Below are 13,216 nucleotides of genomic sequence, written 5' to 3'. Positions count from 1 at the left end.
AGGGCTGCAGATTCTTTAGCTTACAAATGGCAGAGACCTACCAATCCAGCAACCCTGGTTACTTATTGCACATCGTAAGTACGTGTAAATAAAGTAGTGGCCTTCTGTTTCGGTCCTGCATCAAGTTTCTGTGTCACCCTCTCTGTATGGGTCTGTATCGGGGTCTTTGAGTTGCCTTTATTTGAAGACTGAAGTGTGACAGTATTTAGACCTTTACTACCAGGGTGGGAAATCTTAGAAGTGCAAGAATACAAAAGTAACAGCAGTAATTTTGCAGATTATTTTAGTTAAAAAACAGAACCATTAACAAAGTAGAACTAATCTTATCTGATGCTACCCTTTAGAGTCTGGTATGTAGTTTTATGGATTAGATAGTTTTTCATTTTGACACTAAGAGTCCTCTATTAACTTTCCAAAAGGCACAACTGAAAACAACTCAGGAATCTCAAAAAGAAAAAATACTCGAAAACAAAGATTCCTCCTCTGCAAAGTATCTTCTTAATTGAAAAATGGCCCCAAAATTCTTTTTCCCAGCTCCAACTTCAAACCCTCTTTTGGAAGAATTTAAGAGTAGCCTTTTACAAAGCGTGCAGTAAAGCCTGCCAGCCCCGCTGAAGGCATCCCTGCACTCCCGGGATGGACAGAGGATGAAGGACTTCTCTCAATATCCTTCACGAGGAGAAGACTAATTTTCATGTTCAGGTTGTGACTGTTTTCCCACTTTCTTTTTTTTTTTTTTTGTTGCCACTTGTGGTGCATAACCCAAGGTGCCTTACTTACTGATTGCCCGTGTAATCATACGGACTGGTTGGAATGATTTTCTTCTGCATGGTAACATGTTGCCTTTTAAATCGGTATCACAATGCTTCAGTAATTCTTTTTAAAAGGTTGCCATATCACTACCATTATTCATTGTAGAAGGACCCACTGTAGTTTGATAGTAGGTGTCCTGTTTGCTTAAATTAATGATATACTGCAGAACTGCTAGCATATATTTAAGTTGCCATTTACTATAGTAATAAATATTAATCAGCCTCTAAAAGAAGAAACGTGCCATTGTTGGAAAGAAGTAAAAGAAAATTTTATGTTACCCTGGGCTGTCTTGTTTCTACAGGGACACAAGAAAAATGGTGTTTATCATTTGGTATTTCAACAGAAAAACACTGTAGGGCCTTTCTAAATCCATCTAGCTTAACTGGTTGCTCACAAGTTCAAAAAACAACTATGGATTTAAAAGAAAGTATTTATTTCCCTATAGTTTAGCTACAGTTTATCAAATGTTCTTGCAAGTTGAAACCACACAGCACTTAAAAATGAAAGGCATCTCTACCATACGGGCTGTTTCTGAGCAGTGGCAGACAAAATCACAAATGTAATAGTTTCCATTATTTGCTCAAATGGTTGTAAGGGCACCAAACAACACCGAAGGATTTCAAGCCAAGTATGAGCTGACATGCCTGAAGTGTGAGCCCAGCTCCAAAGGACAAACTCTGCCTTGCAACAAGACTTTGGCAAGCCTGTTCGCTAGGATGGCTCCTGCGTAATCGGCTCTGCGCCCACCTCTGCTCTCACATCGCTAATTACTGCGTGTGTGCTGGTGGCATGATCTCTGGGAGCTCTCCTCATCTCAGGCAGAGCTCAAAACACTGTGCTACAGGCTCTTCTCCACTTCACAGCCCTTTGGGCCCCTGTTAAAGTCTCATCTTTTATTGTTTTCCAGGTGTGGATGCTAATAAAAACGTACTTGAGAAGTGCCGGACTGTAGTTGCGCCTTTGCACAGTCACACTCGATAGCTCCAGAGGAGCGGCAAATAACCCTCTTGTTACACTTTGATGGTGTGAGGACAGAGGCAGGAGGGTTTGTAGAGAGAAGGTGAACCTCTCCACACCCACTGGTACAACTGGAACCTGTGGAGTGGCTCGAGCTGGGACCTGATGAAGTCTGTCAGTTGAAAGCTTGGCTCCTTTTCCCGAGTGTATCAGGTCACATAATAAAAGATATTATCCCTTGCCTTTCCCAGATTTTGTCCAAATAAGTTTGAAGGACAAGGAACGTCACAAGACCTGCTTACACTAACAGCCACAGAATCACCTTTTCCTTTGGAGAGCCTTTTGTATTTCTATTAGAAATTACTCCACCTATTATCCAATAAGCTCTTTTGTTTAATTAATGTTTACCCAAAAATGCCTAAGACTTCAGACCGTGCCCGGAGATCTGACACACTGAAATCTCGTGCGATGCAAGTTCATGGGTTGGTGTAGGCTGTCTCAGCTTTTGAAAGGGATCTGCTCTGGCTGGAAGGGAAGGAACGGGCTGTTTTCCCCTCCTTTTGGTCTTGGTATGTAATTCAGAATCAACTTGCCAGTGTAAATGTCTTCTTTTTCTCAGAACAACAGCTATGGGAGCCATTTTTGTGGCACCTGAGCACACAAGCTTCTTCAGGAGGCATCTTTATGAAGCTGGGGGCCCAAATGCCATGTGCACACCCACCTGAATCATCAGGCAGCTGAAGTGCCTTTCCAAACCTGGCTCGAGCAAAAAGGAGCTGTTTAGGTTAGCAGCTCTTTTTATCATGAGCAGTGAGTTCTCTTTCTTTTTCCCATTCATTTCAGAGCAGATCATTCATGCTCTGTTAACACAGCATAGGATTTATGGCTGTGATTTAGTAGGTACGAGTTACCTACTCCTGTCTCCAGCACGTTGCCAGAAGTCTGGCATGCAACCCCCTCTGACATTACATGGACGTTCCCTGTATTTATCTCCATTCCTCCATTAGTTTTGTGTTAATCTTGTTTATTACCTCGTTGTTACTCTTTAAAAACTGCCAGCTCATTCATCTTGCAGAGGCTCCCACTCAGATGCTGTCTGCTAATTTGATTTAAGGAGCTGTAACTCTTTTGACCTGTCACTGGAAAATATGCCCTCCTTTGGCTCAGGGCTGCTTTAAGGAGCTCATAGTCTGAATCAGCATCGAGATGGGGGGGTTGTTAAAACACATCTCTGTCTGAAGAGTCAGGATGGGAGAGAAGCACACCTGAAAATGACACTTCCCAACGAGAGCCCTTGTGTTTTCAGTCAAGTTTGGTCAAGTGCTGTGGAGACGTGCAAACACCAGGGTCAGACACTCCTCCCCTGCTCTCATAGCAAGGGTCAGGAAAACTCAGAAGGCTGCAGGAGGGGGAAAGTAAACCTGAGATTTTTCAGTCCCAGTCGAGATGTAGGGACACGGTAGAACCGTTACTTCCCATCGATGCACTCATTTCCCTCCATCTAGATTATCTCAGAGACTTCTCGGGTGATTATCTCTCTGTGGCCAGAGTGTACGCATACACTGGAGAGCTGCTGGAAGCCAGTGAATGCTGCTCACTGAGACGGTGTCACAGTTTCATATATTCTGGGAAATGTAAACTCCTTTTTGAGATCTCAATTAATCACCTCCCAGCAGACTGTTTCCTAACAAACCCACTTGAACAAGTCTGCACCCCAATGCCCAAGCACCCTCTCTCTGTTACCCCAGAGAGCTGGGAAGGTGATGGAAAACCAGCCCAGAAACAGGGAAAAGTGGGAGTGCTGAACTGGGAAACTAAAAATGGAGCTGAAAGATATGGCCAGCGGTGCTGAACAGAGGATATGGGGCAACTGTCATGTGCTGAGCACATTGCTGGTGATTTCTGAGGGATGTGGCACTGAAACCTGTAACTGAGAATAAGGGAGAGGATGTTTCATGATTTTAAAAGATAAAGTTATTTCTGTTCTCCGACTGGGTCTTTGAAACATCTCCCTCCTGGGAAATTCATATAAATGAGAGACATACTCAAGGTACCATCTAAATAACACCAATATATTAATATTTTAATTCTGTAATGTAGGCTCAGTAAAATAAACAATGCCAAAATATAGAACTCAGTGATGTGCAAAATAGAAAGTCTCTTCTCATTTGCTTGAAGCCGAAACGATCATGTTTCATTTAAGGTAGATAGCTTACTCTCAGAATGATGGTGTGGAACATTTTTCTGTGTATGCATCACAAATGGAGCTGAAATACTCTTGAATAATAGAAGCTGATCATAACATAATAGGAAAAATGAGAGGATGATCATAGAATCAGAGAATCACAGAATGGTTTGGGTTGGAAGGGACCTTAAAGCCCATCCAGTCCCACCCCCCTGCCACGGGCAGGGACACCTTCCCAAAGCCCCGTCCAACCTGACCTTGAACCCTTCCAGGGAGGGGGCAGCCACAGCTTCTCTGGGCAACCTGTGCCAGTGTCTCACCACCCTCACAGGGAAGAGCTGTGTTCCAGCTGCAGCACACGAGTGATGTTACAGATTGCAGCATAGCTGGATCCTGCACAAACAGACCTAATCTGCTCTGCAGGCCGGGGGTCTACAACTATTAATATGAAGCCAATGTCCTTTTGTAGGACCCAACATATAGGTTTGATGTACAGCACAGATGAACACCCCGTTAAACTCCCGGTATTCCAGCCAGCACGCTAAGTTGATACTGATGCTGACTCACCCTTTTCTACTGGATGTGAGATAACAGACAATATCTGAGCTGTTATAAAGCTGAGAGCATGGACACGATACCTGATCTGGCATAAAGTGAGGGGGAACAGCCTCCACAACAGCTCTGAATCTGCTGAACGTGTTTGTAACACACGAGTGTATCATGTGTCTGTGGTGTTTATATTAGGGACTAGGAACTCTAAAGCTGTTTTTTACAGAAGCATCACATGCTGGACTGAGTTATAATCTGGAGAAGGTGCCATTGGATATTAAACTTATATATGAAGTACTGGGAAAATTTGGGAAAGAAAGAAAGTGAACTGCAGGCGATGGTTGATTGTGACCATTGTGTGTGTGTATCCATCCATCACAGCCTGACACGCACACACATTCACAACAAGATTTTGGAATGTGGCTATTGGCTGCAGATGAAGCCAGATTTATGGCTCCTAGTTGCATAGCAGAATGTGGAAGTAAATCTGGGCAAAGGAATTTCCTTGTACCTGTCATTATAAAGATTTTATACAGCATGGTTCCAGCAGAATTATTTATCTGTATAATCACATCAACAACCAAGGAAGCAGAGTGCTACACAAGCATTATGAAGAGAGATGGTTTTGCATCTGATATTCATTTGACTAAGAGTAATAATGCAGCTCCAAATCCATGTAACTGGGCATTGGCATGAAAGAACACAAAGACAGATCCAATTGCCATAGTCCCCAACGGGCGACAAAAACTGATTAGCTCAGTAGACATACGCTGGTAGGAAGGCAAGAGTGAAAACGTGAAGGGAGGATGTTGAACAGACCAGTACGCAGGTAAGCGGAGTTTGCCACTACTAGGCAGACAAATTTAATTTTTATAAGTGATAAAGTAATAAAACAAATGACTTTGCTAGCCTTATCATTACAGCTTGAGATAGTGTCTGATCATTAGTTAATGCTTTTAGAGAACAAATCTTCTGCCTTTTAGTGAGTTCTGGTCTTTTGGGTTGAATTAGGTAACCAGTAAATGGTGATTGAATTATGGATTTTCTTATGTTACTAAATAAAATAAAATGGGACTAGGGAACACATTAATGCAGCACATACATGCTCTGTAAGTAACATTCTTATCTGCAAGGAAAGGGACAGTATAGTTCTGAGCATAAATATTGGGAAAGGAAAGCGAGGAATGACACGGCTGAAGAAAAAGCTTGAACTGGAGGTCCCTTCCAACCCCAACCATTCTGTGATTCTGTGACATGATTCTGTCTTAGCACACGCAAAAGAGGCAGCGCAAGAATGAAACCCAAGGGTATATTCCTGATGCCTTAATGATACGAACTCTGGCTCTGTTCTCATGGTCAGTCATATTCTCTGAGGGTCTTTGCGTGCCCAGTGTGACCTTGAATCCCATCCAGCCCCGTGCTGCTGCCAGCCCTGCCTGAGGACACCCGGACCCTTTGTGCAATTTAGCTGAAACTGGTTAAAAAATTACTGCTGGGAGAAGGGCTGGGGAACTGACCAACAGAGATGGGATGGGACACACACACAGGGACAGGTTTGGTGTTCCTGTTGGACCAAATCCCGAGACATTTGAAGGGAACGGTGGCTGCCGTTCACCTGGAGCATGTTACAGGCTAAGCAGAAAGTCTGGGGACGTCAGGTCTGGGGGCTGTGGGGCCCTTCCAGCCTGCGAGAAGGCACAGCTTTGCCTGAGCCTTTGAGGGCTGCTGTATCAGGTCACTTCTGTCATATTTGTAATTGCTATTTTATGAGGAGTAGAGAACTGTGCAGTCTAAGGGGGAAAAAAAAAAAAAAAAGGCAAGCAAGCAAGCTCGAGGATAAGTTAGAGCTACCCAGGGATTTTTCTAATTCATTTTCTGGCCTCAGTTATGGTTTTATGTGTCTCTCTCCTTTAAGCAGTCAATAAAAGCAGCCCTTGCTATGGCAACTACCTCCTTCATCATTTAGACAGACATAACGCACCATTCTAAGGACGCTCATGCCAATTAGCACTGAAAACTTTTATAGACAAAGTATTTTAAAGGAGCTAATCAGTTACATTAGCGTTTTCCATTAACATCTTTATTTTCAATCATTCAAAATGTGTATTAGTGGTCTGATTCCAACTCTCTATGGGGATGATCAATGGAAATTTTGTAGGGATGGTGCTTCCTTGAGAGATACACGGTGGGAGGGACCGTCCTAGCCTTTGATGCACACACAGAGCACGTCCGTAAGCGCTCGCACTCGGAAGTCCCAGCAGAGCACGATCCTGAATCAAAAGGCAAAACTGCTTTTTTTAACTTTCGGCTGCAGCACAACACATACCATATTTGCAAAACGGAGCTTGGTGCGTCTGCATAACTCATTGCTGTGGAAAGAGTCATCAGGATGATGTATTGAAACACAGCCATCTCCATTATGGTATGCCATGTATGTTTTTAAAAGCTATTTTTAAAATTAATAGTACTCTGTAATGCTGATAAAGTAGAAAGCATTTATAATTTGTTGCACTCCCAACCTCTTTCTAAATCCACATTAGTCTGCTTTCCGCTTGACTGAAGTACATTTTTTTAAAGATATGTTGGTTTGAAATTTATTAATAGTGTATTAATGGAACAAAACCTTTATTATTTAATGGGTACATCATTTTAAAGTGTTATATAAAGGCTGTTGTGCTTACTTTCTACCACTAATTTACATCTCAATATTTTATGTCAATGCTCCTAGTGCTCACTGCCCCATGAATGTTCATGCTTATCTCACAGGCTTCTTGCTCTTGATCAGGGGGTTGAATAAGATATGGCCACATTGCATGAGGGGACACCTTCAAAAGCGCTACCTGGTTCATGTATCAGAAAGAGTCTACATACATTAATGTGTGTATCAAGACAAGGTATGTAATTCCACCGTGAAGGCTCCAGCAAATAGCACCTTACAGTACGTTGAACTTTATGCATATAGCTTTGAATTTTTTAACCATCAGGTTTGAAAGACCTGGTTTTCCAAGAAACTGAGGTTGAAATGGTGTGAATTATTCTTTAGCTTTCTCCTCTAAACAGGCACCTCTCTCTCTAAGCCTGCAACTAACACAAGGAATGGAACCTTCTGGCAATTTACCTCTTTTCTAGCTCGTGAAGTGAGAGCCTGGGGGAAACGATCTGACCCCAGCAGAGCCGATCGCCTTCCGCATGTCCCTTCTCCAGGCCTTTGCCATGCATCTCACGGCTCACACCACCCTCTTCTCTGCCTCCATCCCTGGGAGCTTTGCAACCGCTGAACACTGAGAATTAACAACTGTTTTTCTACCAGATGCTAATAAGGAGCTGGACCAAACAGGAACATTCTGCTCAGGAAACCCCTTGACATGAGAGTATTGCTCCCAGGAGGGAGCTGCAGGCCTTCGGTGTCAGGAGATTGTCCAGACCTGTCCCTCCCTTGGGGGCGGTTGCCCCAGAGCCCCCGTGCTAGCCCTGCAACTCACCTCCTGCCAGAGTGAAGGTTGGGCTGATGGGGGTGAAGCTCATCCCCAAAGACATGGTGCCTGAGACTGACTGCACACAGTTAAACTCCAACTGGTCTTGTCTGCTGCCCAATTTGCACCATATAGGATACTTGATGCAGCTGGACAAAGACTAGGGCATAACTATGCCCGAAAGAATCTATCAGAATTATTAATGGTGTTTTTCTAACCTTTTTAATGAGGAGATACTAACTTCCAACAGCACTGGAGTGTTGGCATCCTTGATTTTTTTTTTTTCCAAACCGGTTTAATTGAGCTAGGTATAAATAGCATATCAGTAAACAAGACCTTTTGGCTCTGTGAATCATGTCTAAAATATTTGCAAGCCCTCCACAGCCTCTCTGATGGTGAAGAATGTGCTCATTAGGCTGGTCCAGATGCATTCTGCAATCCAGTGAGAACCTCATTCTCCAGCAGATAAATCACTGCAATAGTAATGTACTTGTTTGCAGACAACAAGCACTACAAGGCTAAGGCAGCCACTCAAAGGACCTTGGCATGTGTGTCTGTTAGGACGCCCCAGATTTTCAGCATTCCACCCAAAAAGGGTTTTGACACAAGAGTCGCAGGAACCTGTGTTTATTTCATTCCATTTAATTTACCCCCTGCCTCTGAGTATTCCAGAATGACTCTAAAAAATCCCATAAAAAAACCTGTACTGAAAGCAAAATGGACAGTGGAAAAAATAGCAGTTTTTACTCTGAGTTTACTTACTTGGGCATTTCTCAGCTGACCGTTTATATGACAAACATCTCTATTTAATCTTGGTTTGGTAATGTAAGTGAATGGTTCCCATCGTCTTCTGGAATGCATTTTGTTTTCCTTCAGTAATCTCCACGGCATTAATTGCATATGTTTAAGTGCATGTGGAAGTGTTTGCAGCATTGGAAATTCTCTCTTTATTTCTGAAGTCAAACTAGACATAAAAACATGTCTACATGTGGATACATACTTACATAATACTGAACTAACTGCCTGAATAAAAAAACAGACTTGTAAAGCTGAAGTCAAAAAGCAGAGACAAAATACCTCAAAGGTGAAGGGTACATAGAGTGTTGCTTTGACCTGAATAATAAAAGTGAAATGCCTAGATCTAAAAATATTCTAGAATATACTTAGGTCCCAGATTCTTCATGTTTCCTTAAAAATGCAAATATGGGGATTGGAACTTTTCTTATCTTGCCTAACTCCTCCAGGAAATTTAATTTGTTGCATTTATAGACTGCCTTTTATCTGAGGATTTCGAAGTGCACTGCTGATCTTAATTAAAACGATTGTATGTAGGGTTTCATAAGGTTTAAAACTCTTGAACAAGGTAAGGAAAACAACTTGATTAAAAAAGAAAAAGAAAGAAACCCAAGAGGCTGGTAGGATACAGGAGAACAGCGCCCGAGTCACCTTCTCCTGCTGATAAATCCTCTCATACATTGATGGCATCCTTGATGTCCAGTTCCACTTTGAACTGAACACTGGGCTATAAAAAGACAAAACCAAGTGCTATGCGAGTTGTGATCTCGAATGATAATCCGCAAGCTGACATGTATTTTACTGGCTGCTACTTTTAAGTCCTCTGTCCCCTGAGAACAACACACTTAGTGACAGCAGTAAATATATTTTATAAAGCTTCCCAGATCTGTTTCAGAGCAATTGTGTTAACACATCTGATATTATCTCTTCTGGTGGGGATTTCATTGATTAAAACTGAAATCATGATGGCATGAAACATGGGATGGGTGTTCAGAGGGCGATTTTTTTGTGGGCATGTTCTCACCTGCGCATCCCCCGCTGTGGGGGGCACGGGGACTGCTGTCTCGCAGGATGCAGGGGCGTTTTGCTCCCTGTGGAAGGAAATACGCAGCAATCCTGAGACTCTTCAGCATATTGGTGCTGGGCGTTGAAGAACCTCTATGGAAAGGGACTCTTGGGTCATAAATGTTTCCTGTTATTTTCAAGCTATCACCTATCTGTTTTATTCCAAAATCTAAAAGGGAAGAGAACTTGCTGTATTCAGGAAATGCACTGGGGAGTTCTCACTGACGTAAAACGTACGGAGCCTCACCCCAGTGCTGCTCAGCACTCACAGATCCCACTGTTTGAAGTCATCTCCCATTTCTTTTGTCAGCTCTTAAATTAGGAGCTAATAAAAACCTCAAGCATAATGGATGACTTTATTTTGCTTGTCTTAGTGTTAGGTAAACTCAGAGATAAGAAATACAAAGACAGTCTGTAATATTAAACTACATATTAAATGATTGCTTTTCAAGTATTTTATAGGCTAGGATGAGAATGGCAGCCAATCGCAAATTTGGATCCCTCAAAGAAAGCCAAAGCACAGGCTGTACTCGGTCACACGTGAACTAAGGTTCGTTCGAGATTTGCTCGTCCATAAATCTCGGTTTGTATCTGCAGTCAGAAAAACAGAGTCTGAGATTCTTTTCTGGGAAAAGCAGAATGGTTGAAATAAATGTTCTTGACCATTTCACATTTCCCAGTTGCCTAACTGCCGGCCAGGATTTCCCCTGCTCTTTAGTGTACCCAAGACACAACCCTCTCGCCTCTGGCCTCACAGCCTGCAGCTGGCTGGAGGGGGCTGGGTGGCTCCCCCTGGGCAGGGGACGTGAGGGGCAGCCCCTGAGCCCGACTGGGGCTTGGTGCCAGCCCAAATCTTGATTTCAGATTTCCAGGCGAGACCTGCAGGAAGGCTGGCTGCCTCAGATTAAGGTATGGAAAGGTAAATTATTATACATAATGAGTTATGAGCCCAATATATTATGAAATTTCAGAGGGCATGGAACAAAGCAGGTATTAGTTTGTTACTGTTGTGATCTCTGAGTGCATTTAATTGGGTAGTTGCAAATGCATGTTATCATGTACCACTTTAAAAAAAAATAAGCTCATATATTCCAATGAATCACATGCTTTTTCTTGTATAATCACCAGATCCCTGATCTGGCATGGTAGTAACAAGTCACTTAAACTATTTGCAATCATAGGGCAAGCTCCTCGGTGTCTGTAAATGAGCCTCTCTGCTACTCCACTGAAGCTACACTCCAGATTTACTCCAGATCTGAAACTACTACATTCATTTTTTAAACTGAACCTTATTCTTTGTTGATGTGACATCCATGAAGGTCACAGATCTGTCTATATGATGCCGTATGAAAGGAGACGGCACACGGAGATAGTCTTCAGTAAAACAACCCAGACTATTGATTCCTGTTGATTCAGAAAAACTCCCAGAACTGCTCTGCATGTCCCTGTACTCCTCCATCACTTGAAGGCACTGACTGTAAATCCGTGAGCCGAGCCATGGATGTACAGTTCATTCATCCCTGAATAATTCTGCTGAGCTTGTCAAAAAGTGGGCTTTTAGTACAAACTTTGGTAATGCCTTCTGTGACCTGGTCACAAGTCTGTTAAGAGCCATTTATCAGGTTTGTTTCAGTATTTAAGAAGTACTGGTTTTCTATAAATCTTGAGAAGACAGAAATCTGACTAGTGCTCATAACATGCAAATTGCATCTTACTGAAATCCATGAAACTACTTGTAGACTGGAGAACTTCTCTGAGTAAAGCAGGATCCCCACTAACTTTTACTAGATCTGCTATTCACCATTTTCCTTATTGAACAAGACCTTCTTTTTTGTATAACTAAAAGGACAACATCTAGTTACTTATTCATACTGTGGAGAATTCCCCAGCTACAGAAGAGTAAACTTGGCAGTGATATGACCTAATCCTACAGTTAGGAACTCCTTCCATGGCTGAAGAAGATGCAGGATCACCCAGCTCGGTGGAGTCCCGGGGAGCCCGTGGGCTTGGCCACCATCCCTGGGGCTGGCTCTGCATCCGTACCCTGACTCAGGGAGCGTCTCTGCCCTCAAGGAGTCCCATCCAAGGGAGAAGAAATATTGGATGGTGATGTACTCCTCTTTGTGGATTAAATGATAAAATCTAGCTGTATGATCCTACTCAACCTTTAAGTGTAAACTAGAATCGAGAAGCACACATACAAATATTAAGAAAATATCGATTGAATAATAACTCCATTTAAGTAAGGTAGCACCCGCCACCTAGGGAGTCATGCAAGAAATGCAGGGAAGCACTTAAGTGATTAAAATTGTAAATAAAATTTTCCTCTTAAGTGTAGACAGTTCATACCCATTTTGACCTGTCCTGTGCTCCTGCACCTGCCATGAGACAACTGGACCTCTGTGCTGATGGCCCATCACCGAGGAAGGGAAGCCACCCTTCCCCCCCACAGAAAACTCACCAAAGTGGGGCAGTAGAATGAGCTCATGAGCTCAATTTTGTCTTCATGGCAAATATGGTTGTTTTAACATTGAAAGAGAACAAATGTGCGCTAGTGTGTACTACTGAACAGGACGTGTGTCTACATATTGCTGAGGATGTCCAAGCAGCAGTACAAGGTGCACGGAGAGAGGTGTATTGGAAGCCACCAGAGATCCCTGCTTTGGTACTGGCTCCCTTCTCTAATGAAGCAACGCACATGGGTTGTCTTAGTTTTTAATCATTTCAGTGAAAAATTCCTTACTATATAGCAAAGCAAGGAAGATGTAGACTCTCTGTCACGTGAAGTCTCTGAATGAGGAACGGGTACCAGCACAAACCCATGGGCACTGTGTGGGCTGGGGCAGCCGAGAGAACCACAGGGCTGGTAGGGCAGGGACTGTCCCACCACACCTGAGCAAGGTACACACAGTTGGGTCTCATTTTTTGGTTCATAATCTTCATTTTTGCTAGCTGTTTCTAACCTGATGTTGCTCTTTCTTTCCCATCTATCTCTGTCTATTTCGTACCATTTTGAAGAATAAACCAATCATCTCTGAAAATGCCAGATCAAGAAGTGAAAACAAAGTGTTTATTCCCACAGTAAGAGCACAAGTCCTAATGGCAGACTCAGCCCAACAATCTCTCAACCACCACTATGGCAAAAACACAAGTAATTTATTCAATAAATTCTGCCTCATTTTCTTGTCACAAATTACCAGTATTCACTATTCAGTTCATCGCAAAGTAATTTCTGCAGACAGTTCTTGATCTGAAGTTCATTTGTAGTTCATCTTCAGAATTAATTTCTTTTTGTTGGGCACCTTAATGGCATGTTACTTGTAATTCTTCTAATGAGGCTTCCAGCATGAACACTTGCATTTGCAGGTTCAAAACGGGT

The sequence above is a fragment of the Strix uralensis genome, chromosome 10 (genome assembly GCF_047716275.1).
Source record: "Strix uralensis isolate ZFMK-TIS-50842 chromosome 10, bStrUra1, whole genome shotgun sequence".
In the NCBI taxonomy this organism is placed as follows: Eukaryota; Metazoa; Chordata; class Aves; order Strigiformes; family Strigidae; genus Strix; species Strix uralensis.
The sequence above is the reverse complement of the archived record's forward strand: the minus strand, read 5'-3'. Positions refer to the sequence as shown.